The 26869-nt window shown below is 37.5% G+C and overlaps 1 protein-coding gene across 1 annotated transcript in view; it reads left to right on the top strand.

Annotated features, from left to right (window-relative positions):
- The window catches only part of LINGO1 (leucine rich repeat and Ig domain containing 1), a 1562525-nt gene that overhangs the window by 1481322 nt on the left and 54334 nt on the right, over window positions 1-26869 (top strand). The gene's annotated exons all lie outside the window — the stretch shown is intronic.

Below are 26869 nucleotides of genomic sequence, written 5' to 3'. Positions count from 1 at the left end.
AAACTTTCAGTAATATCCAGGTTGCCCATGAAAGACCTTAACCTGTTTCTTAGTAGAGGGTAAAGGCCAGTTTTTTTATTAGCTCTTTTTTTTAGTTGCATTTTTACCACCCTTCATCCTTTTAGGTGCCCTTCCACCAAACCCAGTTCATTTTTCTTTGCTTGTAAAGATTTCTTTCAATGTCAATGTACATTTTAATGCCTATCAAGTCAGCTGGCATAACCAGGCATGACATGACATGGTCTACTTTGCACAGTCCCAGATATCTGTTGTGACATAGTATTTAAATGCCATCAAATAGGACTATAAGTCACCCACTCTGATTAGTTTCTTTGTAGGGGCACTTAAGTTGTCAGCAATGCTGACCAGCAAACTAATTGTTGCTGTAATTGCACCAGCCTTTGATCATCTTCTACCTGTGATTCCACAATTTTGTTTAATAATTCCTCCATGACTATGATCACCAGTTAACTACACCAGAAGCAGAACAGTCACAGTGCTGTAGTGAATTTATCACCCCAGTATCGTTTGCACTTAACAAGGCAGGTACTGCAAGGGTCTGAGAACCTGACAAGTCTGTAGCCAACCACCTGCATTCTCCACTAGTGTAAGACCAAGGAGGAACTGGAGGTAGAGCTTATATAAAAATACAGATTTAATTTCACATGTCAAAGGAAACCCAAAATCATAATCCACTTTGTTTTGCAGATCCAAAATTACACTGTAGCTTAAGTTGTTTTTATCAATGATTCTCAGTTCACAGAGTCTCTACAGGGCAGAGACTGTGTTTAAAACAAAACCTGGTTTGCAACCTTGAACCAAATATTTCCAGAAAGTACACTCCCCTGGTTATCCGCAACTAAGCTGTCTGACTCCATCTTTCCAGATTCTCCCTTCAAATAATACTCCAGGTTAGGAGCTTTGTCATGGTTTGCTAATTTTATTTAGCTACGTTTAATACTTTCTTGTCATTTAAACGTTTACTAACAGATATAAGATTGCTCCCGTACTCCATACAGCAGTGCACTTAAAGGCACTTGCAGATTTTCCACTACACACACACACACATACACACACACACACACACACACACACACACACACACACACACACACACACACGCACACACGCACACCTCTCTATAAATATAAGTATGTGTATATATAAATATATATGTATGTGTGTGTGTGTATGTGTGTGTGCGTGTGTGTGTGTGTGTGTGTGTGTGTGTGTGTGTGTGTGTGTGTGTGTGTGTGTGAGAGTGTGTGTGTGTGTGTGTGTGTGTGTGTGTGTGTGTGTGTGTGTGTGTGTGTATATATATATATATATATATATATATATATATATATATATATATATATATATATATATATGGGTCTACTTCTAAATTTTGAAGTTTCAAAACATCGAATTTCTTATGGTCGAGACCATATGACTGAAGTTTTGAAAATATGAACTGTTTAGATGGAGATCGATGTACAGCGTGGAATGGTTGGAATAGCAAGGGGTGTGCAGGATAAAAATGTAAAAAATGATGGGGTTCCTGCTAGACACCTCACATCAAAAAAACTTTTTCCAAAAGAAAACAATAGACCTAGACATAGATCTATTTCTAGGATTCAGACTTTGGTCACTGTGAGAGAATACCTCCAGATGTTGTGTCTCATGGCACCTATGATTCTCATGATAATCCAGGCAAGACTCCACATGAGAATGATAGAATGATAGCTGAAGTTTCTTAGGTCACTCTGCTGCCAACACCCATTACCTTTTCAAATCACTATTCTGGGATTTGTCAGAAGAGAAATCACTGGGTGGAGACATCAAATATCCCTAAATTTAGGTCTTTTCTTCTCCACTCCTGCTGCAAAGTAGTCATTTACTACAGATGCCTCTGACATTGCTTGGGGAACAGTTTTAGGAGGGATAAAAGTACAAGGTGTTTGGGACACTCAGGACAGCAATAAGTACATAAATGTAAAGTATATACTTGTTCTGATCAAGGCACTCAACTCTCTGAAACATCACAGATCCCCTAGATCTGTTCATGTTGTCATAGAGAGTACCACAGACTTGAGGTACATCAATAAGCAATGGGGAACCAGGTCTTACCCCCTTTGCAGACTAGCCATGTTAGCTTGAGATGTAGCTTTACAGCATAATCTTGCTCTAGAGGCATCCTACATCCTGTCAGATCGAAACTGTGTGGCAGACAAGCGTTGCAGAACAAAGGCAGACCCTCATAAATGGAAACTAGATCAATCTTCCAAGATTTGATCCATCTATGGGGAGTTCCTCAGAACGTTGTGCCTCCTCTCTGAAGAATTAGTTGGCAACTTTCTGCTCCAGAACACCATGCAAGAAGGCCTGGAAGGCAGATGCCTTTTCTTACCCTTCAGCTGGAAAGTTCCCATATGCTTTTCCACTCTTTTCACTGAAATCAGAGTACTTCTGAAGATTCAGAAGCAATCCCCCAAGACCACTGTGGTACTTCCCTTCTGACCAAGGCAACAGTGGTTCTCCTCTGTTTTGGAAATCGCCAGGTGCAATTACCACAAGCATCCTCAAAGAATGGATCTACTCACACAAGAACAGGGGTGCATGATACATCCCTGGCTCCAATCAGCTTCAACTGATTGCCTGAATGATAGGGTCTTAATTTCCTCTATGCACCTGTTTACTGAGAATGTGCAGCAGTTACTTCTTCTTCTTCTTCTTTCGGCTTTTTCCAGTTAGGGGTCACCACAGTGGATCACCTGTCTGCTCATGACTAGCAGTGGAGTTTTACGGAGTCAAGTTGCCAGCCCGGCGCCCAACCTTCCACAGAAGGCATACACATGCACACACTCACACCTAGGGCCAATTTAGAGTGTCCAATCCACCAATAGCATGCCTTTGGGATGTGGGAGGAAACCGGAGCACTTGGAGGAAACCTACGCCACCACACGGGGGACATGCAGATTCCACACAGAAGGAACCCCAGCCAATAAACAAACCGGAGAACCTCTTTCTGTGAGGTTTTTTGGTGTGTTTTTTAATACTAGGGTGTTGCCATTTTCCTTGGAAGCCAAACTTGTCTTTTAGTCTTCTCAGCTCAAGCTGACTAATAGTTTGGGAAAATGGAAGGTGCTGTGAAGCCTTTCAAGCTGGCTGACTGTTACACTCTTGGCAGCAGTGATCATTTGAATTTCTGTTTACTTATACAACTGTATTTTACTTCTCTATCCTGGTTTCAGTCAACTTCTATCTCCATAATGGCTCACCTACATGCAAGAATGGCACCCACTTTGCATTTCTTTGTGAAGACTTAAACAAAGTATTGCTTCATTGTCTCAGATTTTTGCCATCCTTTGTTATCTTGCTCACATCTTTGCTTAGCCTTGCTTTCCATGTTCCTCTTTTCTTCCTTTCTGCTAAACACATAACAATTCGCTTGTTCTTCCTCCTAATGCTTTCTGTAATACTTTGCAGCTACATTGCCCATCTGCTGTCATTGTTATACCATCTGTTTGTGTGCTGATAGCCTCACATTTTGATAAAGCTGCATTGGCATTCTCTTTTCATTTTGAATATTTTTGTTTCCTTTATTCATTTCCTTAGCCTGTTTGTTGCCAGAAGCAGGTCTCACTCTTAAACCTCTCCCCCACATCCATGTAATCAACTCTCTTTACTCAGTGGTCTCCTGCCTTTGGAGCAAACTTTACTGGCACTAAACATAATTTCATCCTTTCAAAACAGTCCTTCATATAAATGTGATCTCATATAAGTTTCATAAGTTCATAGATAAGTAGTAGGCTAGCTGCCCTTGCAGAGCATTTTAAGCCTAGCCAGTTTCCCTTCAAAGATAAGAATCAAACCTTGTGCTTTGTGTCTTTAAGGTAAACACCTTAACCACTACAACAAACCCCAATCCCAAGAAATACAGTAGTAGGCTAATTGCCTTTGCCAGACATTTTAAGCCTAGCAATTTCAGAAATTTCAGAAAAAAATCTCTCCATTTTGTGTCTGTAAGGTAAACATCTTAATTATTATTTTAATCCCTGATCTTTCACTAAGGGACAGCAGTCATTAAACATTAAGAAGAACATTAGGTTGTAAGCTTGAAATTAATCCTACAAATTTGTGATGGTGAAGACTGAACATCTCTGTCTCAGTTGTTTTACGATGGGTGGAACACATCTCAGATCATACAGTCAGACAGTCATTTCCATTATTACACTATCTTGTTAAAATATTTTTTTTTCCTGGGCCGCGAACCTCACTTTGTTAACTTGATACATATGTTTCTTAAACCATTCATATCTGAATTTAACACAAGTAACTATCAGATAAATAAAAGGGTAATAAATGGTGAAAAGTGATCATTTTCCATATCCTGTATGCTGTCATAGGTTCAGCAAGTGCATTGGTCTTTAGCAAGATTATTTTCAGCTTGCAGAGAAACTTTATAATGAAATTAAACAAATCAGAGATAGCACTGATGTGAGATATACGCACATTCTGGTCGAGAAAAAGCTTGTGGAAAATTGAAGGGTTTTATCGATGCATTGTTCATATCATAATTTTAAAAATATTTTACTAACACATTAATGTTGGTCTCCAAAGTTCAATTTCAAGTTGCTAGTAATCCCCACTTCTTTTAATCTACAGCAATTAACTGCTGCATTACATGGGTTAATAAGGAGAATTATTTATTTAAATAGTTTTTGTCAAATTAATGCTTTAATATAGCTTGATTTCTGTATATTAAGAAGACTTAAATTCAAAAATATCTGCTGGTGAAGAATGACAATCTCTGCCCCAGTTGTTTTATGCTGGGTGGAACACATCTTAGATCATATAGTTCCTTTGAGAATTCTAAAGTCAGTCTATCGAAATATTGATCTGAATATGAGCACCTCCACAAATCGCATGCCACACTGGATTCATCACTCATTCATCTATTGTCTTTAAGTACAATAATCTAATTAGCATCCATCTCACCAACATCCCCCCTTAGTGGGAGATCCATTTTTGTTTGCATATGAGCAGGTTGTTAAGCAGTTAGTTAACATAGACTACTCAGTCCATGGGGAGGTTAATTTAAAATAACACTATAAAACAGCAACTGAAATGATTCAGCCCTGGTGGAGGCAAGCATACTTAGGTCAGCTTTGATTGATGTAAGGCCTTATATGTGGGAGCAAATGCTTTTCAACATTTTTGATTTGAAGTTCATGGGTAATGAAGGTTTACAGTACATACATCAATCAACAATATTACTGCCTGGGAGGAAACATGAACAAACCACCCATGCTAATAAGGACAAAGATGATTAAAATGATGGATGTTATTAATGTAATATCTCTGCAGCATTTTTTTTTTTTTTTTACAAAAAAGCTAACTCCAAGTTCAGTTGCTAGCATACACTGTGTTTGCATTCTTTTTGTAAGTATACTCAGTTGGAATTTGGAGTTTTATGCTAATATTTTCTAGGGTACAAGTAAGAATTCTATTACCTTTTCAATGATTATTCATGAGAATGTCTTGACAGAAGGAATCAAATCAGACTATCAAAGTATTTTATTATTTCTGCCTTTTTATTTGATAAATTTCCTGTAATGATTGTCCTCTCTTGGTTACATTTCAGAACAATAGAATCTATATATAGTGTTATCTGAAATTTCTGAGTACTGATATCTATGGCATTTTATATGCATACTTGAAAACGTTTATTTTAAATTTATTAATCTTATGAACAGTGCAATAAACAGCAGGGTTAATTTATATTTAATGTTTGGTATACATAAAGCTGTAGCAGTGTGATTTGCAATAAATAAACCGAAGGATAACTCAGTGAGGGAAAAACAAAATAAAAATAAGTTTAGCAAGCAATGTTCTCATTTTATGAAAGTTTTTACTGTGCAGAGTCAACATGATCTGGTTAACCATGAGATGGAGGTCAGTAGACAGATAGAAGGTTGAAAATGGAGTCCAAATATAATTTACACCGATAGATTGTAAATATGTCAACAAACAGAGGAGTTCAATGATGCCCAAGCAGATGGAAGAGTGACTGTTGCAGAGTTTGGGAAAAGGATAATTTATAGTCATTGTTAGCAACACATAGATGTGAATATAGCAAGGTCGTCCATTATCATCATCATCATTATGTATTATTTATACTAGCTAATGCAGAAGCGCTTTCTTTTGGAAGGGTATCATAAATACCCATGAAAATCGTAGGCCATATTACTAATCTTACATTAAACATATTTTAAACTGAAGAGAAGTTTATTTATTTATTTTACTTTATTTAGCATGCTATTGAACTCAACAAAACTAGCATTTATTCATCCTCAGCCTACTTAAACTTGACCGGAAATAACTACATTCAAAATAAAGTTGTATAAATAAATGCATATAAATATATAATATATATAATAATATATATATATATATATATATATATATATATATATATATATATTTATAGTTTTAAAGAAATTAGAACCACTATATAAACTGTATAAGCTGCAGAAAAGAAATACAAATCAAAATATCATATATATGTATTCCCAAAGACTTCTTTGGTCCCACTTCCTGGATTTCTTCTCAACGGCTTCCTGATCAAACATTCATTTCTTGGAGTCCCATTACAAGGTGCACATTCAGTCCAGACCACAGCTTCTTTTGACCCCACAGTTTTAGCATTTATTGATACCACCCAGTTAGTCTGGCTGGGGACTCTGTGTCACAGACTGAAGTAGATGGAGAAGACAACATTGGATATGAAGGCCATGTACTTTCCATAACGTTAGATCTTTGTTGTTTTCTTCCATCCATATCAACTATCCCTCTCTCTGTCCCCATACCAAACTGCCACTGAAACTTGTTGCTCTTCGTGGACCTTGCAGACCACCCAAAGTCTTGTTTTATGGGCACACTTTGTCTTGGTCTAAGATTTCTTATTTATGTATTTATTTTATTTATTTATCCTTTGTTCAATGGGTTAATCCCACTAGACTAATAGCTTATTTTCAGGGGAGACCCAAGGTGGTATTTATACCACTGAGGAATTTGGCCAGGGCATTTGAAAACTTCCCCTACTTTTTTTGATAGGTGCCGTGGGATCTTTCACATCCACCTGAGCTGCTCAAGCAGATGAGGCCTCATTTTAACAACTCACACAAAGTATGGCACACTCAGGAGTGCAGCACCCCCTTAATTCTACACAGCAGTATCAGCCATCAATGTATCTGGTTTGGAAATAGAATCCTCAGCCATCTGCACCAAAAGAGAGTGTGTTACCTGTTACACCACTGACACTGCTGGAGGTCAAGTATGGAAGGAGCAATACTTTTGTTAAGACTTATAAATATATAGCATTATGGGACAGAAGTTGGAGTTTTGGAGCCAAGATTCTGAGGTGCCAACCTTGGATCCAGTCGGATCTGATTGCCCAGATGTTGTGACAGATAAAAGAAGACAACATGGGTCTAGTGTTATGATAACTACATAACTCATGTTTCGTCTTTTTTTTCAGTTTGTTTGCATGGCCTGAGGGTATTCATCTTTAGATATGTGTCAATGTATGTGTGTTCTTTTTGCTGTTGATGTTAGCGATGGTGACATTTGGCTATTCCATGCGCGAGTGTGTGTGTGTATGTGTGTGTGTGTGTGTGTGTGTGTGTGTGTGTGTGTGTGTGTGTGTGTGTGTGTGTGTGTGTGTGTTCTATCTATCTATATCTATATATGTTTGCATTTCTTAACAGAGAATGCTCAGAAGAATGAATGCTTTTGGCTGTTAAATACGTGTGACCTCTCAGAAAAGCGAATGCTCTTTCTATATGTGTTTCAGCCTACTGGCTAAATTCTTTGGGAACCAACCTGGAGATCCATTTGCAGTGAAGTGGCGACTGCTTACTGTAAGTATTAGATCCATTTGCTCTAACTACTTTTCTACTGAAGTTTGAAGAATACTGTAGAACAGACAAGGTAAACAAGTCCACTGTTGAAACATTAGTGTCTTAGTATAACTGTAAAGGTGAGTAATCTAGTCCGGACAAGGTAGTCACCACAGTAAAGTAGTTGGCTAGTAGTTTAAGAATAACTGTACAACTGAGTATGAAATGGAAGTAAGTTTGAATGCCATGCCAAATAAGTCTTGCAAATTATTTTTATAGGTGCTACTATGTTAGACATAGTTAAGGGAGCTGTGGGTTAGTATTCTAATTTACATGGGTAGGTTTACAAAACTATTGTCACCACACAGAGTCGACATAGGAAAAACAGTGCTGCTAGTTTCCAACAACGTTTCACCGCACACTGTTACAGTTTCTCTCTTTTAACTTCTTATATTTCATATTAAGATTGAAAGGGATCTTTCCAAAACTGAAACGTGAAAAGAAATCACACACTTCAGACAGATAGACAAAATTTTCACTCTTTGTTTAATGATAGAAGAAAAAGTTGTCATCCAATCAATTCCAGCCATCATCCATACAATCAAAAGAGATAGCAGAGTTGTATCATATAAATCAGGATGGAGGATGACAAGGTCATAAGAGCTGACTTTGCCGTATAATTTTTTTATCTCATGGTTAAAACCAAACCCATGCTACCTTTGGTTGAACACCCTGTTACCCCAGTAAAGGGTGTATTTCTCCAAAAAGCACAGTCCCAAATGAGAAGAGGTATCTGTAACAACAGTGCATAATAGTGACAGCCGTATGTAGATGAGAAAAACTACCAGCTAAAATGTAACCCAGCTGCCATTTGATTTGCAGCAGTTAACAAAAAATGACAACAAAAACAGAGTTCCTGCACGCAGAGCAACTGCACGGCACTGAAAGTGAACTGTATAGCAAAAAACAAGTAGAACCAGAGACGTTGATCTGAGAATCCAATTTATTGTTAAAGGTTAAAAAACCTACACATTTATGTACAGACCGGTTTCGGTAGAAAAAACACAACCTTCTTCAGTGTATTCAAACATCCATAAATGTGATCAGCTTATATAGAAACAACTAACAGCCTATTGGTGGGTCATAAATTCTCATTAAGACCAGGTGGGAATAATCCCCCTAGTTTAATTATCCATTTTTTCTCCTTGGTATTGAGAATAGAATGCCATCCTGTTTTATTGATCCTGTTCCCTAAAATAATATCAATAATAATAAAAGTAAATTTGGCGGTGTGATGTTCCAAAAAGTGTTTATACAATGCACTGCTGTTTTTCTTATTGCGAATGTTACTGAAATGCTCTGATATTCTGATTCTGAGTGGTCGTGAAGTTTGTCCTATGTAAAAAGCACCACAGTGACAGCTAGCCATGTAAATAATCCAATCACTGCTACAGTTAGAAAATAATTTGATATCATATACCTGTGAGCAGTTTCTGCTAGAAAATTGTTTAGATTTATTGATTTTGTCACAGTTGGTGCAGTGTCCACATGGAAAACAACCTGTTAATGACTCACCAGATAATGTAGTTTGCTTGAATTGTGTACTGGTAGTCTTGTTACCATGTTTGAAATGATTAAAGAAATTGCCTAGGTTTCTGCCTTTTCTATATGAAAATTGACATTTATTTGGAATAAAGTTGGAAATGTCTGGATCATATGCTAAAATGTTCCAATGTCTGTTAATACTGTCAATCAATTGATTTGTGTTCCGAGCATATGTGGTGGTAAACCTGATAGTGGTGCAATCCGTACCGGCATGTTCTTTGTATTGTAAAAAATTACGTCTGTGTGGAATTTGTTGTGTTACTAGCAGTGATAACATCACCCATACCATAGCCTCTCGACCTGAAACGTTCAGTGAGGTCCTTCCTATCATGTTGAAAAGCGGAATCTGTGGAACAGATCCATTTGATGTGTATGAACTGTGATTTTGGGATGTTCCGTATTACATGAGGTGGATGAAAACTGGACCCATGTAAAATAGTATTAAATTCAGGATGTTTCCTATATACCTCTGTAGAGAGTGTGTTGTCAGACTGTTTAGTGATTGAAACATCCAAGAATGTAATATTGTTGTAATCATAATGAACTGTGAACTCCATGCCCCATTTGTTGCTGTTTAAATATGATACAAAATCCATCAGGCCTGGTATGTCCCCTCTCCAAATCATCCAACAATTGTCAAGGTAACGTCGCCAGATATCAATGTTTTCTAAAAAGATGTTATTATTGCAATCATATATAAGGTGATGTTCAACAAAAGCCATAAAAAGATCTGCATATATGGGAGCAAAAGATGCTCCCATGGCTGTACCCTTTACTTGCCAATAACGTTTACCTTTGTAATAGAAAACATTGCTTGTTAAAATAAATTTGGCTAGTTCTACCAAAAAAGAATTGAATAATGGTTCGTATAAACCGGCTTTGTCTAGCCAAAAGGAAAGGGCCTCAAGCCCAGACTTGTGAGGGATGTTAGTATACAGTGAACACACATCAAGAGTACACATGACCCAATCATCCTCCAACTAACTGTCTGATATAATATTCAGGAACATAGTTGTATCATGTATGGGCAATCTTACCAGACTAAGTAAAGGTTTCAAATGCAAAGTCAGGAACATTGAAAGGGGTTCTGTGATGTACCCTTTGCCAGAAACAATAGGTCTCCCCGGAGGGTTCACCAAACTTTTGTGTGTTTTAGGCAGAAAGTATATGTATTGTGTAGTAGGGTCATGTACCATAAGTTGTTGTGCGGTTTCTTTAGTGATGATAGACTCATCCCTGGCCCAAAGTACAAAATCTTCAATCTGCTTTTTGAACCTATGTGTAGGATTGATGGTCATTGGTGAGTAATATTTAGGATCAGAAAGCTGTCTCATAGCCTCCCTATCATAATCCAACCAATTCAAAATAACCACAGCACCCCCTTTGTCAGCTGAGATTATTACAATGTCTTCATTATTTTGTAAGTCATAAATAGCCTGTTTTTCTGCTAAAGAGATGTTATTTGATTTGAATCGCATATCCTGCCCAAAAAAATGGAGATCTTTGAGAATATTTCTCTGAAATTGAAGGACTAGAGGGTGCATGGGTGGATTGAATGTGGATTTATGATAAATGAATTTGTCACTTTTAGAGAAGTTAGTGTCACCAAAAAACAATTTTAAATTTAGTAACCTACAAAATGAGAAAACATCCTGAGCCATATTATCCTCTGAAATAATAAAAGCAGGTACAAAAGACAACCCTTTATTCAACACAGACAATTGTATGGGTGAAGGTACATAGTCAGATAAATTCAGAACATTGTTGTCAATAGACATATTTATTTCTCCATGACCATTTGTAAAAAACCCTGAATATTGGTGATGTTTCCTGTGTTTCCTCCCTCCCCTGTGCTGCTTTGGCATAAAGGGATGTGAGATATATTCCTTTTGGGGGCCGGTGAACCAGTTGCTGACTGTGGCTCACTATCAGTACATGAGGAAACATCCTCAGAAGAGGAAGCAGAAATCCTGCTTGATCTTTTCAGGATAGACCTAGGTCATTTTTTCCTGGATGATCTATTGAATGTAGGGGTGAACCTAACTTGTTTTGTGTTATGTGCAAAAGGGTTGGACGTTTGATAATCCCCTTGATCTCTTTGGAACTTCTTAAGTTTCCTGGTCCGCAATTGTTCTTCTAATGTCTTAAGGTCCCCTGCTATTTTATTCAAATGGGTCTGGAATGATGGTTCGCCTTCATAAGGTTTAATATCATCAACTAGCCTGGTAACCACTTGAATTTCAGAGTCTATAGTCCTGTCATAAAATTTAGACAAAGATTCTACAAAAGAGATGGTTGCCTGCTGCTGAATAGATGACCACTCCTCGAGGAGTTCCTCATCTGCATTAGAAACTAATGGCTGAATATGCACTCGGAGGCCCCTGGGTGTGATGCCTTTGGCCAAATAGGCCTTAAAAAGTTTTGAGTGCCAAATGTTCGATCTAAGAATTTTGAGATGTAAAAACAAATCATGAAAACATGAAGCACATTTGGAAGCAGAGTCAGGTGTACCCAAAATATTGGTGTTATCACCAATGTTACAACTCAGCCCAAAGGCTCTGAGGTCTTCTCTATCCGAAGATAGACCTGTGATAAAACTGGCAAAATCGATGAGGAAAAAAACTGACAATATAGTCTAAAAACTAAGTCAGCAAATATTAATATTCATACAAGGACAATGACAGCCCAATGTGATCGGCTGTGTCCTTGTTAAATCTGCAGTAACAACAAAATATTTATAATAATGGAAAAAAACTCAGCTGCAGTCACTAATACAACAACAGGCAACCAATCTAAAGAAATAGATATATAGTCTTGACAGAATTATAGACAATGATGAGGGTGAAAAATAACCATTTGTTATAAAGGTAATGGCTTCCCAATTATTCCAAACTCATATCAAAAAGTATGAACAAATATGTTCTAAAAATTAACAGTGAGCCATGACCCAAGCAAAAAAGTTCCGGAAAAAAACATGGTAATTCCAAAATAATTGGAAAGAGTCTAATTCTGAAAAGAGAAAACACACAATCTAACTCGGGTTGAAAGGCAAGCAAACTATAATGAACAATGTTTATGCCTTAATAATGTTCCAATAGATGATTATAAAAAGTCTGATATCTAATGACACAATGCTGACTATAAACATAGCAAAAAGTCAGACAATAAATTCCTGAGCCATAAAGAAAAACCATATGTAAAGATCCTGTGTAAAGACAGACTGTAATAATATGTTATATAAGGCAGTAATAAACCAAGGCACTCATAAACCAAAAATGTATCAAATTGGTCTATCTACACAGAAGGGTGCAAATATAAACACTATCGTTCCCAAAATGATGTGTAACTTGAAATAAAACAAATATTGTACTGGAAGACTAGAACCTAATATTGATGTGGTATTGCTATGAAACACCTTTGAACAGTATGAGCTTATAATAAAAAGCTGTTTATTTTATTTATTTTACATTTGTTTACCGGGCTAGTCCAACTGGATACATTTCCATTTTCAGCAGAGGCCCGGGGAGAAAAGCTCCACGTTGAAGTTAATACAAACAAAGTCTTTTACATAAAGAAAGTAATTAGTTAGTAAAATACATCAGAAATAAGGTTTATTCTAAATTCTAGTAATTAAAAAATATTAATAAGTAAGCACATTAACTCAAATTTCTTTACAGTACAAGATTGGAGAGATTATACTTTAGTAAAAACATTCAAGAAGAGTTTAATTAAAAAGTAAGTGTAAACCATAGAGAGAAGTATATACATTCATAACAGAGGCTAAATACCAAGGAGAGGTAGAGAAAAAACTACTCAAGGGCAAAGAGTAGAAACAGGAGAGAGAAAGGAGATTTAGAGAAAAGTAGTTAGTAGAATCATGAGATTAGTCAGGATTGATGCATGGGCATAGCCAGAGTGTTTTTAGATGTTGTTTGAGCTTTTGTTTAAAGAGGAAGGGTAATGAGATAGAAGTTAGAGTGGCTGGTAGACGATTCCAGTATTTACCTATAGTGTTGGCGAAAAGTGAATTACCTGCTATGTTATTGGACTTACTTATCTTGACCAGAAGTTTGTTAGAGGAGCGTAAAGAATTTAGGTTAGAATAAGGAGAAATATGGTCAGACAGTATAGGAGTATTTTTAGGTTGGTAAAAAATTCTGTGAACAAAAGTAAGTTGGGAGAGTAGTAGTGTATTTTCTAGTTCAAGCCAGTGTAGTTGTTGTAGATTGTGACAGTGGTGAGTTCGAAATGGGTTTCCGGTGGCAAATCTAGCAATGCTATAGTATGCATTTGCTAGTTTAGTAAGGTTATTTTTTGTTATTTGGGATATTTTGCAATTACCCTAATGAAAATGGACATCAGCCAGGTTTAACTACCTCGTGTTTCTTAAGCTTAGTCAAACACTCTGCTTATGCTATGCTGAAGAGGTCATAACAAGGCCGAAATATGCATATCCATAGCTAGTGGGGTTTGGCTTTATTGGCCTGAAATTGTCCATTAAAATGACTTCAAATGTAAAAGTCATGGGCATTCAGAATCGCCATATAGCTGAAACACGTGATGTTCATAAGGGTCATTTGCATATATCCCATAGGCCTCTGTTACAGGAGGTTTGGGAGGTCACTCTTTGAAAGTTCTAGCTTGGCTGGAGTTTTCATTTAGGTTTTTTTCTCATTAGTTTTTCAGTGTGACCTTTTAACTCTTTGTTTTATGTGTTTTAATTTGTTATTTGGGATATTTTGCAATTACCCTAATGAAAATGGACATCAGCCAGGTTTAACTACCTCGTGTTTCTTAAGCTTAGTCAAACACTCTGCTTATGCTATGCTGAAGAGGTCATAACAAGGCCGAAATATGCATATCCATAGCTAGTGGGGTTTGGCTTTATTGGCCTGAAATTGTCCATTAAAATGACTTCAAATGTAAAAGTCATGGGCATTCAGAATCGCCATATAGCTGAAACACCTGATGTTCATAAGGGTCATTTGCATATATCCCATAGGCCTCTGTTACAGGAGGTTTGGGAGGTCACTCTTTGAAAGTTCTAGCTTGGCTGGAGTTTTCATTTAGTTTTTCTCATTAGTTTTCAGTGTGACCTTTTAACTCTTTGTTTTTATGTGTTTTAATTTGTTATTTGGGATATTTTGCAATTACCCTAATGAAAATGGACATCAGCCAGGTTTAACTACCTCATGTTTCTTAAGCTTAGTCAAACACTCTGCTTATGCTATGCTGAAGAGGTCATAACAAGGCCGAAATATGCATATCCATAGCTAGTGGGGTTTGGCTTTATTGGCCTGAAATTGTCCATTAAAATGACTTCAAATGTAAAAGTCATGGGCATTCAGAATCGCCATATAGCTGAAACACCTGATGTTCATAAGGGTCATTTGCATATATCCCATAGGCCTCTGTTACAGGAGGTCACTCTTTGAAAGTTCTAGCTTGGCTGGAGTTTTCATTTAGTTTTTTTTCTCATTAGTTTTTCAGTGTGACCTTTTAACTCTTTGTTTTTATTATTTTTCTTTAGGTTTGTGTATATGGAGGAGGCATAAAGAAGAGTAGAAATAAGATGAGAGTGTGCAAGTGTGATTTTTGCTTGTGGAGTTAAGAAGGTTTTAATTCTATATAAGGAGCCAAGCTTTCTATTAACAGTTTTAATAGTGTTATTAATATGATTATCAAAAGTGAGGTTATTGTCAATTAAAATACCCAATAGCTTAGTGGTAGAGTCAGGGGCTATATGTGTGCCATTGTTGGATGTAATTGTGAAGTCTAAGAGGGGAGACTTAATATTAGGCCTGAAGAGTAGGAGTTTGGTTTTTTTAGCATTCAAAAGGAGGCAGCGTTGTGATGAAAAAGTCATGCAAAAGTCCACTCAAAATGTAACAGAGAACAATAACAATGTCTAGACACCAAATCTTGTGGAATAGTCCAAAAATAGAAAACACTAGTCCCAAATCATAAAGACAATTAACTCACAAAAAAATGAGTTATATTAAGTAAATTGGGAGTCCATTAATGGTTCTGGTCGCCAACCCAAAAAATGTATAACAGGAAAATGTCCACCTGCAAGGTGAATACAAATATGAGTCATGAATCATAAACTAATGAAGAAATACAAAAACGCTGTATACGCAGCAATAAACATAATCTCCAAAGTCAAATTGTGCAGCAAACAGGCACTTGAGAAAAGACAAGGCACCGATGAAAAAAATGCGTGATTTTGTTCAATAACAGTAGCTGAATAGTCCCATCTGTAATACGATGATTAATCCTTGGTAAAATACAAGGTTGATGTATACTGGTCCAACTAGCAAAAATGGACGACCCCGTATTGTAGCAAAACCTACTTTTCAGATAGAAAGCTTCAAACGTATAGTAAACAAGATCGTTAGCCTTGTTAGACAACAGAAGTGCTTCCTGTTGTGTGTACAGCTGCCGAATTTCAAACTCACAGGAATTGGTCAGAAAACAACGCTGCGTATAGCCAGCACGTGCATCAGTCCACTAGCGAGAAAAGCCAAATGTGACAAAAACAACAAACGGTTCTTCTGTCAACAAAATAAGGTGTTTAGGATCCAAAATACTGGATGGAAAAAAAAACGACCCAAATGGTAGATCCAAAAATAAATATGTGGATGTTCAGCTGTGAGCAACACAGTCAGCCCAGGTTAAACGGCCCCCAGCAGGAAATGGAAAGAACGTCACCAAAAACTGAGTTCCTGCACGCAGAGCAACTGCACGGCACTGAAAGTGAACTGTATAGCAAAAAACAAGTAGAACCAGAGACGTTGATCTGAGAATCCAATTTATTGTTAAAGGTTAAAAAACCTACACATTTATGTACAGACCGGTTTCGGTAGAAAAAACACAACCTTCTTCAGTGTATTCAAACATCCATAAATGTGATCAGCTTATATAGAAACAACTAACAGCCTATTGGTGGGTCATAAATTCTCATTAAGACCAGGTGGGAATAATCCCCCTAGTTTAATTATCCATTTTTTCTCCTTGGTATTGAGAATAGAATGCCATCCTGTTTTATTGATCCTGTTCCCTAAAATAATATCAATAATAATAAAAGTAAATTTGGCAGTGTGATGTTCCAAAAAAATGCACTGCTGTTTTTCTTATTGCGAATGTTACTGAAATGCTCTGATATTCTGATTCTGAGTGGTCGTGAAGTTTGTCCTATGTAAAAAGCACCACAGTGACAGCTAGCCATGTAAATAATCCAATCACTGCTACAGTTAGCAAATAATTTGATATCATATACCTGTGAGCAGTTTCTGCTAGAAAATTGTTTAGATTTATTGATTTTGTCACAATTGGTGCAGTGTCCACATGGAAAACAACCTGTTAATGACTCACCAGATAATGTAGTTTGCTTGAATTGTGTACTGGTAGTCTTGTTACCATGTTTGAAATCATTAAAGAAACTGCCTAGGTTTCTGCCTTTTCTATATGAAAATTGACATTTATTTGGAATAAAGTTGGAAATTTTGGTGACACTAACTTCTCTAAAAGTGACAAATTCATTTATCATAAATCCACATTCAATCCACCCATGCACCCTCTAGTCCTTCAATTTCAGAGAAATATTCTCAAAGATCTCCATTTTTTTGGGCAGGATGTGCGATTCAAATCAAATAACATCTCTTTAGCAGAAAAACAGGCTATTTCTGACTTACAAAATAATGAAGATATTGTAATAATCTCAGCTGACAAAGGGGGTGCTGTGGTTATTTTGAATTGGTTGGATTATGATAGGGAGGCTATGAGACAGCTTTCTGATCCTAAATATTACTCACCAATGACCATCAATCCTACACATAGGTTCAAAAAGCAGATTGAAGATTTTGTACTTTGGGCCAGGGATGAGTCTATCATCACTAAAGAAACCGCACAACAACTTATGGTACACGACCCTACTACACAATACATATACTTTCTGCCTAAAACACACAAAAGTTTGGTGAACCCTCTGGGGAGACCTATTGTTTCTGGCAAAGGGTACATCATGGAACCCCTTTCAATGTTCCTGACTTTGCATTTGAAACCTTTACTTAGTCTGGTAAGATTGCGCATACATGATACTACTATGTTCCTGAATATTATATCAGACAGTCAGTTGGAGGATGATTGGGTCATGTGTACTCTTGATGTATGTTCACTGTATACTAACATCCCTCACAAGTCTGGGCTTGAGGCCCTTTCCTTTTGGCTAGACAAAGCCGGTTTATACGAACCATTATTCAATTCTTTTTTGGTAGAACTAGCCAAATTTGTTTTAACAAGCAATGTTTTCTATTACAAAGATAAATGTTATTGGCAAGTAAAGGGTACAGCCATGGGAGCATCTTTTGCTCCCATATATGCAGATCTTTTTATGGCTTTTGTTGAACATCACCTTATATATGATTGCAATAATAACATCTTTTTAGAAAACATTGATATCTGGCGACGTTACCTTGACGATTGTTGGATGATTTGGAGAGGGGACATACCAGGCCTGATGGATTTTGTATCATATTTAAACAGCAACAAATGGGGCATGGAGTTCACAGTTCATTATGATTACAACAATATTACATTCTTGGATGTTTCAATCACTAAACAGTCTGACAACACACTCTCTACAAAGGTATTTAGGAAACATCCTGAATTTAATACTATTTTACACGGGTCCAGTTTTCATCCACCTCATGTAATACGGAACATCCCGAAATCACAGTTCATACGCATCAAATGGATCTGTTCCACAGATTCCGCTTTTCAACATGATAGGAAGGACCTCACTGAACGTTTCAGGTCGAGAGGCTATGGTATGGGTGATGTTATCACTGCTAGTAACACAACAAATTCCACACAGACGTAATTTTTTACAATACAAAGAACATGCCGGTACGGATTGCACCACTATCAGGTTTACCACCACATATGCTCGGAACACAAATCAATTGATTGACAGTATTAACAGACATTGGAACATTTTAGCATATGATCCAGACATTTCCAACTTTATTCCAAATAAATGTCAGTTTTCATATAGAAAAGGCAGAAACCTAGGCAGTTTCTTTAATCATTTCAAACATGGTAACAAGACTACCAGTACACAATTCAAGTAAACTACATTATCTGGTGAGCCATTAACAGGTTGTTTTCCATGTGGACACTGCACCAATTGTGACAAAATCAATAAATCTAAACAATTTTCTATATAAGCTGATCACATTTATGGATGTTTGAAAACACTGAAGAAGGTTGTGTTTTTCTACCGAAACCGGTCTGTACATAAATGTGTAGGTTTTTTAACCTTTAACAATAAATTGGATTCTCAGATCAACGTCTGCTAGTTCTACTTGTTTTTTCCTTGCAGCAGTTAATCCATAATCTCAAAAAAAAAAAAAAAATGTCAAATAACTTGCATGACTTAACAAATTGGTTTCATTGCGTAATTTTTCATCTTGTAAGATAGAAAATAAAGAAGACAAAATCCTAATACCTAAAATAATAATCCTTCCACTGATGCAAAATACAGGAGCAAGCTCCAACATGCAAGAAAAGAAACTTAATAGTACTGTGTGAAACATAACTATCACCTATGTCCTCACAATGTTCCAGATCTGAACTCCTAATCTAATTAATATAGGATCCTAGGAGGTTACTAGGCTAATGGCCATGGGGCCCTTACAAGCCTAGCCAAGAGTTTATCCCAAAAAAAGAAACATCAGTCAGCACCTGCTGTCCCTGTCAATAAGGATCGCAGGTGGAAATCCTGGGACAAATTTGTGGTTTTGCATCCACTCATCAAGTTTGTGCTTGAAGAGGGTCAGTGAGGGTCAGTGATGTACTCTATTTGACGTGTATAGGAAGCCTTTTCCAGAGTTAGGGCAGCCTCTGGGAGACAAACCTGTCTCTCCAGTAGGTTTTGTTGATGTCACATATTAGACTCAGGCCTTTTGAGTGGGTAATGTGTGAGGAGTTAGACTTCTAAATATGGAGCATCTCTAGTAGGGCAGGGTCAAGTTTGCCTTATAGGCGAGACACAGATCACTTCTGAGCAATCTGCAAAATACCGAGTAGAGTGATAGTGATTTGAGCCTGTCTGCATAGGACAGGTATTGGAGACCATGGATTCTCTTTGTGAGGTATTTCTGTGGCCTTTCAAATTGGTGCAGATGTTTGGAGAGGTACATACCAAATGGAGCATTATACTCAATTATTGGTCTAATAAAGGAGGAGTATAGAGAGGCAATAACCTCCTTTTTTTCTGGCTGCAATCCCTTTACTTATGAGATGAACCAAGTAAAAGGCTTTTCTGACCACTGCCACTATATGAATATTGAATGTGAGATTGTTGTCAACCTGAGTACCCAGGTCTCTAACCACAGGTTGTGTACTTAGGGGGTTGCCATTGATGTGGTAATCAATATGGGCCGTGTTTTTGCTGAATGGTACGATGATACATTTTTTTGCATTTATCTTGAGGCCATTACTTTGGCACCAGTAGTTAGTTGCAGTGAGGCCCTCTTGCAGTATGTTAACATTATTTGAGGAGTCAATAACAGCACCCAACTTACAGTTGTCTGCAAACTTGGTCAGTCACAGGCCTTTTGTCTTTACCTGGACCTCTGATAAGTAGATGCCAAACAGTAGGGGTCCCAAGACAGATGCCTGGGGAACAACACTAGTGACAGGTCTGCTATCAGAGGTGGAGGCACCTATTTTGACCTTGTAGGCACTGTTGGTGAGCCAGTTAGCCACCCACCTGATAAGATAGGGATTTACACCAGGTTGTATTAGCCTTTTGATGATGCCTGAGTGGGAGATTGTGTCAAAAGCCTTGGCCAAGTCAAGGTAGGCTGTATATACTGGCTTTCCCTCATCCAGGGTCTTGGTGACAGTCTCAAAGAAGTCAACCAGGTTCAACAGGCAAAAGCTGCCCTTTATGAATCCAGACTGGGTGGGGCCAAGTGCTTGGAGATTGCTTATGTCCTTGTTTATGAGATCCATAATAATATTCTCCATGGCTTTGCAGATTAGACTTGTCCAGCTAATAGAGCTATAGTTTCCAGGGTCAGTAGTGGCACTACTTTTGTGCAAGGGGATGACAATAGCAGTTCTCCACTCTGTTGGAATGAAGCCTGTACTTAGGCTGTGGTTGAATAGGGTGCTCAATGACAAAGCTAGTTCTTGTTGGAGATGGTGAAGAATACAGCCTGGGATACTATCAAGACCCATGGAAGCTGTGTTCTTTGCCTTGATTAGGGTCTTTAACACTTGATCTATGCAGATGTGAGGTGCGGGACAAGTATCGGGGATGGCAAAAGGACCTTTTGGGGGATGGGGGGGTGAAGTTTGCACTGAACGTATCTACTAATAGGTTGGCTAAGTCAACAGGATCAGTGTAACTGATACCTTTAAGTACGAATTTGGAACAAACCTGGGCTTTGCCATGCAAGTTCTTGACGTAATTGAAGAAGGCTTTGTAGTTTCCCTTTGTTTTGGAGGTTAGTTTTGATTCATAATTGGCTTTGGATGTTTTCACTAGTGATCTAATTTGCTTGTTGTGACTAAGGAAGGAGTTTTGGAATGTGTTCCTTTTTATCCTTGGACAAGAGTTTCTTCCTTTAGTTTTAAAGCCTGTAGATAGAGAATGTCCACCAGACAAGTTTGTATTTCCTTGAGGGGCAGGTTTTAGTTCTGTTGGGTATGGCTGAGTTCATGTAGTTGTACAGGTGCTTGTATACTGCACTGGCATACTGTTCAGCATAGTTGTCTCCATCCTTTGAGGGGAGTAGTGGTATGAAGCTTGTAGTCAGCTTTTGAGAAGTTTTTTTAGCATGATTATGGCTGGGGAGGAGGTGTTGGGTAGGATAGAAACTTTGAATGAGACAGACTAATGATTTTAACTCACCAGGGAAGAACATACTATGGGAGTGGTGCAGCGGTCACTCATGTTGGTGAGAACCAAGTGCAGAATGTTATCTTCCCTTGTGGGGGATGAGATGAGCTGGTCTAGTCCATTAGAATTGGTGAAGTCAAAGAATCATTGAGTGAGTGCATTAGTGCAGGAATAGTTCACCCAGTCTGTCAGTTGCACCTGGAGTAGTTCCAGTACATCATGCTAGCAAACCAGTCTAGAGATGTGCCTGTCCTTAATGAAGATAGAGACTCCACCACCCTTAATCTTCCTGACCTCCTTTTGGGGTCAAAATGTGAGGAATAAGGTATAGCCTGGTAAGGCAGGGGTGCTCTCTGCAGCCCTGAACCAAGTTTCCTTGACAGGTGTTGGCATCTTCCAGTGTGAGGAGAGCCTCCAGTGAGTACATTTTCAGGGTAAGGCACCTAGCATTAAGCAGCATGACCTTCAATTTGCTTTTTGACAGATCTTTTGTGTTGGAATATTTGTCTTTGGGACATTGCCTGAAAAAGGCACAATGGGTGTGGCAAGACCTTTGGCCAGGATACAGAATCCCAGGGGTAACAGGTGAAGCCCATCTTTGGCAAAGCATCAAGGCCTCTCAATCATGTCAGCCCAGGCAGGCAGATACTGGATCCCTTTGGAATGAGACCAGAAACTAAGCCAATTGTTGAAGTCAATTATTTTTTTGTTGGTATTGTGGTATCATTCTTGGTGAAGGTAGGATACTGCTTAGGGCTAAGGTCATACCTGCCTGGGACACATACTCTGAGAGCTCAGTCATATTTCTCTTCATATAGTCCAGGAAGGTACATTTCAAGTAATTCACACCAAAGTGGACAATGACAGATTCATACTTGCATTTACTGTGGAGAGACTTAAGTGCGTGCATGATGTGGTGGATTCTGACACCAGACAAACAACTGACTGTGACCTTCTCCTTGTCGAACCTGATGAGGGGAACATTGGTGTACCCCACAATTGAGTTGTCAATGACAAGTATGTTTGGTTTATTGTTATGCCTTGTGGGCAGTGTTGGTTTATTGTTTTACCTTATGGGATGTGTTTCTGAGACACTGGTGTGTTGTCTGCTGTATGTGATCTGTTTGGTGCTGTGTGTGGAATGTTTATGAGTGTGTTTTGGAGGTCTCTGAAGTTTAGGTAAGCTTTTATTGAGGACCTCTGAATAGGTGGCTGTGTGTTATGCCTAGCTATGTGATGTGAGTCGTATGGTGTTTGTGCTGGCAATCTCCGCTTTGTCAGGAGTACTGACAGTGGCACAAAAGAGCATGGATTCCAGGTTACTGATGTAGATGCATTTCCTACAAGTAGAATAATTATGTGCTAGGAGAAGAGCACTGTCAGTAAACATAAGGCAGTTTGATAAGGGTTTGTCCACAGGAGTGCAGACCACAAAAACCTTCTTAAATGTAAAGTAACTGGTCTGACTCCCAAGTGCTAGACCAAAACTAAGATGCTTAGAATAACAGATAAATTTAATCAGGCTACTAACAAGCAGTAATAAATGCAGTAGAATAAAAGCACTTGAACACTTAAGAGCATGCAGCAAAGAAAAAAATAAGGTAATAGAGTAAGAACAATGTAATTACAGCAAAAGCAGCTGAATAAAGTGTAATTTTTTTCTTCTTATAAGGTGGAGAGGGAGGTAACAGAAGATAGTTGAAGATTAAGAAACTAAGGAGGTTGGCCTTCCCAAATGTTCTCTCTGTACTCAGTAGACACAGCTGATGAGATGGGACTGGGAGGAGTGTCCAAAAATCAAAGAAGCAAGGGGTTAGTTCTTCCCAAATGATCTCACTGTACTCAGTTGAGTGAGCAAATGAGATGGGGAATGGGAGTAGTGACCAAAATCAAATTTAAAGCAGGGGTAGGCAATTCCAAAGCCACCAAGTTTAAGAGTAAAACAACACTTGGGTGGGAGGGTGGAAAAAAACAAACAAAATGCAGACAGGTCAGCAATAAACAATGAGGCACATAAATAAATGCAGTACAGTTTTGTTAAATATCACTGAAACATATCAAGTGCAAAAGTATACTTATATCAGATTGGTATATCCAGATGGTTATAGAATCAAATACAGCCAGGTACTTAGCTCTGCTATATCAGCTCTGCTACTGAACACAAATTAACAGAAATCTAAGTATTTGTACCAGAAGTACAACAGAGAAAATATACCCTCAGGCAATCAGATAAACACAGAGGTGTTGGCCAGTAGATAACACCATGGGTTGGCTGACTCCACAGAATGTAAAGCAATCCCTGCCATGACACTAGCTACTGAACTAATCCTGAGAAATAAAATGCAGACAGACAGAGGACAGCAATAAACAATGAAGGAAATAAATAAATGCAGTACATTTTTGTTAACTATCTCTGAAACAGATCAAGTGCAAAAAGTATACTTATATCAGCTTGGTATATCCAGATGGTTATAGAATCAAATACAGCCAGGTACTTAGCACTGCTATATCAGCTCTGCTACTGAGCAACCTAATTTGTAGTCATCTTTCAAGTAATAACCAGAAACAAACAAATGCATTCTATAGCAACAGAAAGTTAAAACTAAGTCATCTGCATAAGTGTGACACAAACAGTCCACTAAAAAGACACACAGTAATATTTTACTTTTATTATCCTTGCAGTACAAGTGGCAAATAAGATGAATATCAAAGGCCAACCCTGCCTAATGTCCCTTTGAACTTTGCATTCAGAACCAGAAAATCCATTTACAGTAGGACAAATAAAAATGTGCTTATATGTTTCCAAAAAGCCAATACTCACTATAGGGAAGTGCTTTCATACTACATATGCCTGAATAGTTTTGTATGTAAATCAGTAGTGCAGGTCATGTCCAATTCCTTACAAACAAGAGCAGTAAAGCAGCAAAGAATACATCTCCCTCACCCACCATAAATCATCCTGAACATCATTATGTTAACCTAACTCATATCTTTGTGAAAAAAAGCCCTTAAAATAAAGTTGTAGCAATCACTGTTCATTTATTATTATATTTAAAAACACAGTAACATTGGAACTACACTAGGCAAGCAGTCATGGGGACCACAAGAGGCCTAGCCATCAGTGATAAAAACTTTTTGTACAATGACTTGGGAAACAGAAACTAGGAAGATTTGCTATCAAACTTAGGGAACTTATAACAAGAAAAATAACCAGAAATCTTGTAGAGGTATTAGAGATGTTTTGGAAATTTTATGAAAATTTTAATAAAGCAGAGAATATTTTAAAAATTTTATGCAAATTTGAATAAAGCAGACAAGTAGGGAAATCAAGAAAAAGCACAGATGGAGTTAGTGATAATTGAGGGTCAAAATCTAACAGTTAAGATATGAGGAGATGAGATAAAAAATTGTGATGTATAACTAGGAAAGTGTCCAGGAATGGTATTCCTATGCATGTTTGGAAGCTAGGAGGGAAGAAAGTGATAAAGATCTGGATGGTTTTGTTTAACAGTACATTAAAAAGAAGGGAGGGGAGCACCAGCTTCCTGGAAAAAAGCTGTGGTGGCTGTAGTACATAAAGATGGTGAAGATCCACCTTATCCAACTTCATAAAAATCCATTTTAATTTTAAACCATGAATTGAAAGTGCTTATGTCTATAATTTATTTATTTGATTTATTTATTTGAATTAATTAAATTATTATCAATTATTAAATGTCAAATAAATACATAAATTAACCATTAATAGAAAGTGTTTATGTCTAAAATGGCTAAAAGATTGCAAAATTGTGCCAAAAATGATAGATTTGGACCAATGCAGTTTTGTGAATGGGTGGTATATATTGGACAACATTAATAGAGCAGTGATGATCCAGGGGGGTGGCAAAATGTAAGAAAATACCACTGTTATTGGTGGGTCTCTTTGCAGAGAAAGCATTCAACAGAGTAAGCTTGGATTTTATGAGAAGGACAATGGAACATTAGTATTTCCTCATAACATAATAAGGTCAAGTAGAAGAATATATTAGGGATCAGAGGCAAAAATCAAACAGGGAAGGTTCCTCTATAAGTTGTGTCCGACCATATGAAGCAGGCAGGGGTGTCCCCTTTCCATTTTGATATTTATTTTATATTTACAACTATTGGCAAGGAAAATCAGGGACTCAAAATTCAAGGCTGTAATTGGTATGGTATTTTAGAAAAGTTGGCTTTATTTGCAGATGCTATTATTTTGTACCTGGTGGAATCAGAAAAGCACATCCCAGTGTTGTGGAATATTGTAAGACAGTTTTTTAAAGAATATAAAATTAAAGAAGACAAAACAAAGCCTATATCTACAAACTGTGTACCCACACATGATTTGGTGCAGTGATACCCATATTTATGGGGACATGGTAAAATGAAGTATTTAGTAGTACGGATTAAAAGGATTCAGTTATGGCAGCTAAGGCTATGTCAGAAGAGACTAAACAAAATACCTTACAAAAATTGAGAAATTGAAAGCCCTTTCCTATGGATATGGATAGCAAGATACAAGCAGTAAAAATGTTCCTTTAGTTTTATACCTGTCAGACATATCAACCAGAGGAGAAGTTATGGATACCAATTAATAAAGATTTTGAGAATTTTATTTGGGAGGAGAAGATGGCAAGATTTGATCCTCCCAATCGGACAAAGAAGTTAGTGATTGATTTGAAGGGATATTTTAGAGCTAAGCTGTTAAGGCTCTTATGTATAACACAAGAAGAATAAAGGGAAAAAATGCTCTGTGCTGTAGCTAAAGTCTTGCCAAGCCAAAATAGTCCAAACTAGAAAAGAAAGATTGGCAAGACACAAGAAGAACTATGCAACTCAAAGTGAAAAGGGATGATGATGAAGCAGGGGTGTAATAAAGGAAATAAGTAAAGAATGGGATTTTTGACAGAAATCCTTAGGAGAATAACAACAGTCATACAGAATATTATAGTCATAAAGTAGCAGAAAGTATACTAAGAACTAAGCCAACATGGGAAGGGAGACAGGAGATTCTGCCGAAAGGGATGACTTCAATTAAGGGTACAGAGAATAAACAAAAGGGGGTTGGTATTTACTGGAAGAAGATGGCAAAAGAACCAATGTATTGGTAACAGATAATTAGAGAAGGAAAGATAATAGAATAGGAAGATGCCAAGAAGACATTTGGATTGCAGGCTAGTGATTGCCTTCTCTGTCAGGGACTGATTTCAGAGTATAGACAAACAGAAAGAAATAAGAGAATCCTAAATGAAACACCTGTACTGGTTGACATTTTAGTTGAATCTAGAACAGAAACTGCTGTTAAAACATGGATCATTAGCAGGGCATATAAAATATTGCACAGTATCTATAGGAGTCAATTAGAAGAGTTCAGAAAAGATTGGGAAGTGAGATTAGATATGTAGTTCAGCAAGAAACAGTGGGAGGGCATATGCATTGCTTCCAAATATGC

The sequence above is a fragment of the Protopterus annectens genome, chromosome 7.part0 (assembly GCF_019279795.1).
Source record: "Protopterus annectens isolate FY-2018-M chromosome 7.part0, PAN1.0, whole genome shotgun sequence".
NCBI lineage: Eukaryota > Metazoa > Chordata > Ceratodontiformes > Protopteridae > Protopterus > Protopterus annectens.
This window is presented reverse-complemented; position numbering and strand designations above follow the sequence as displayed.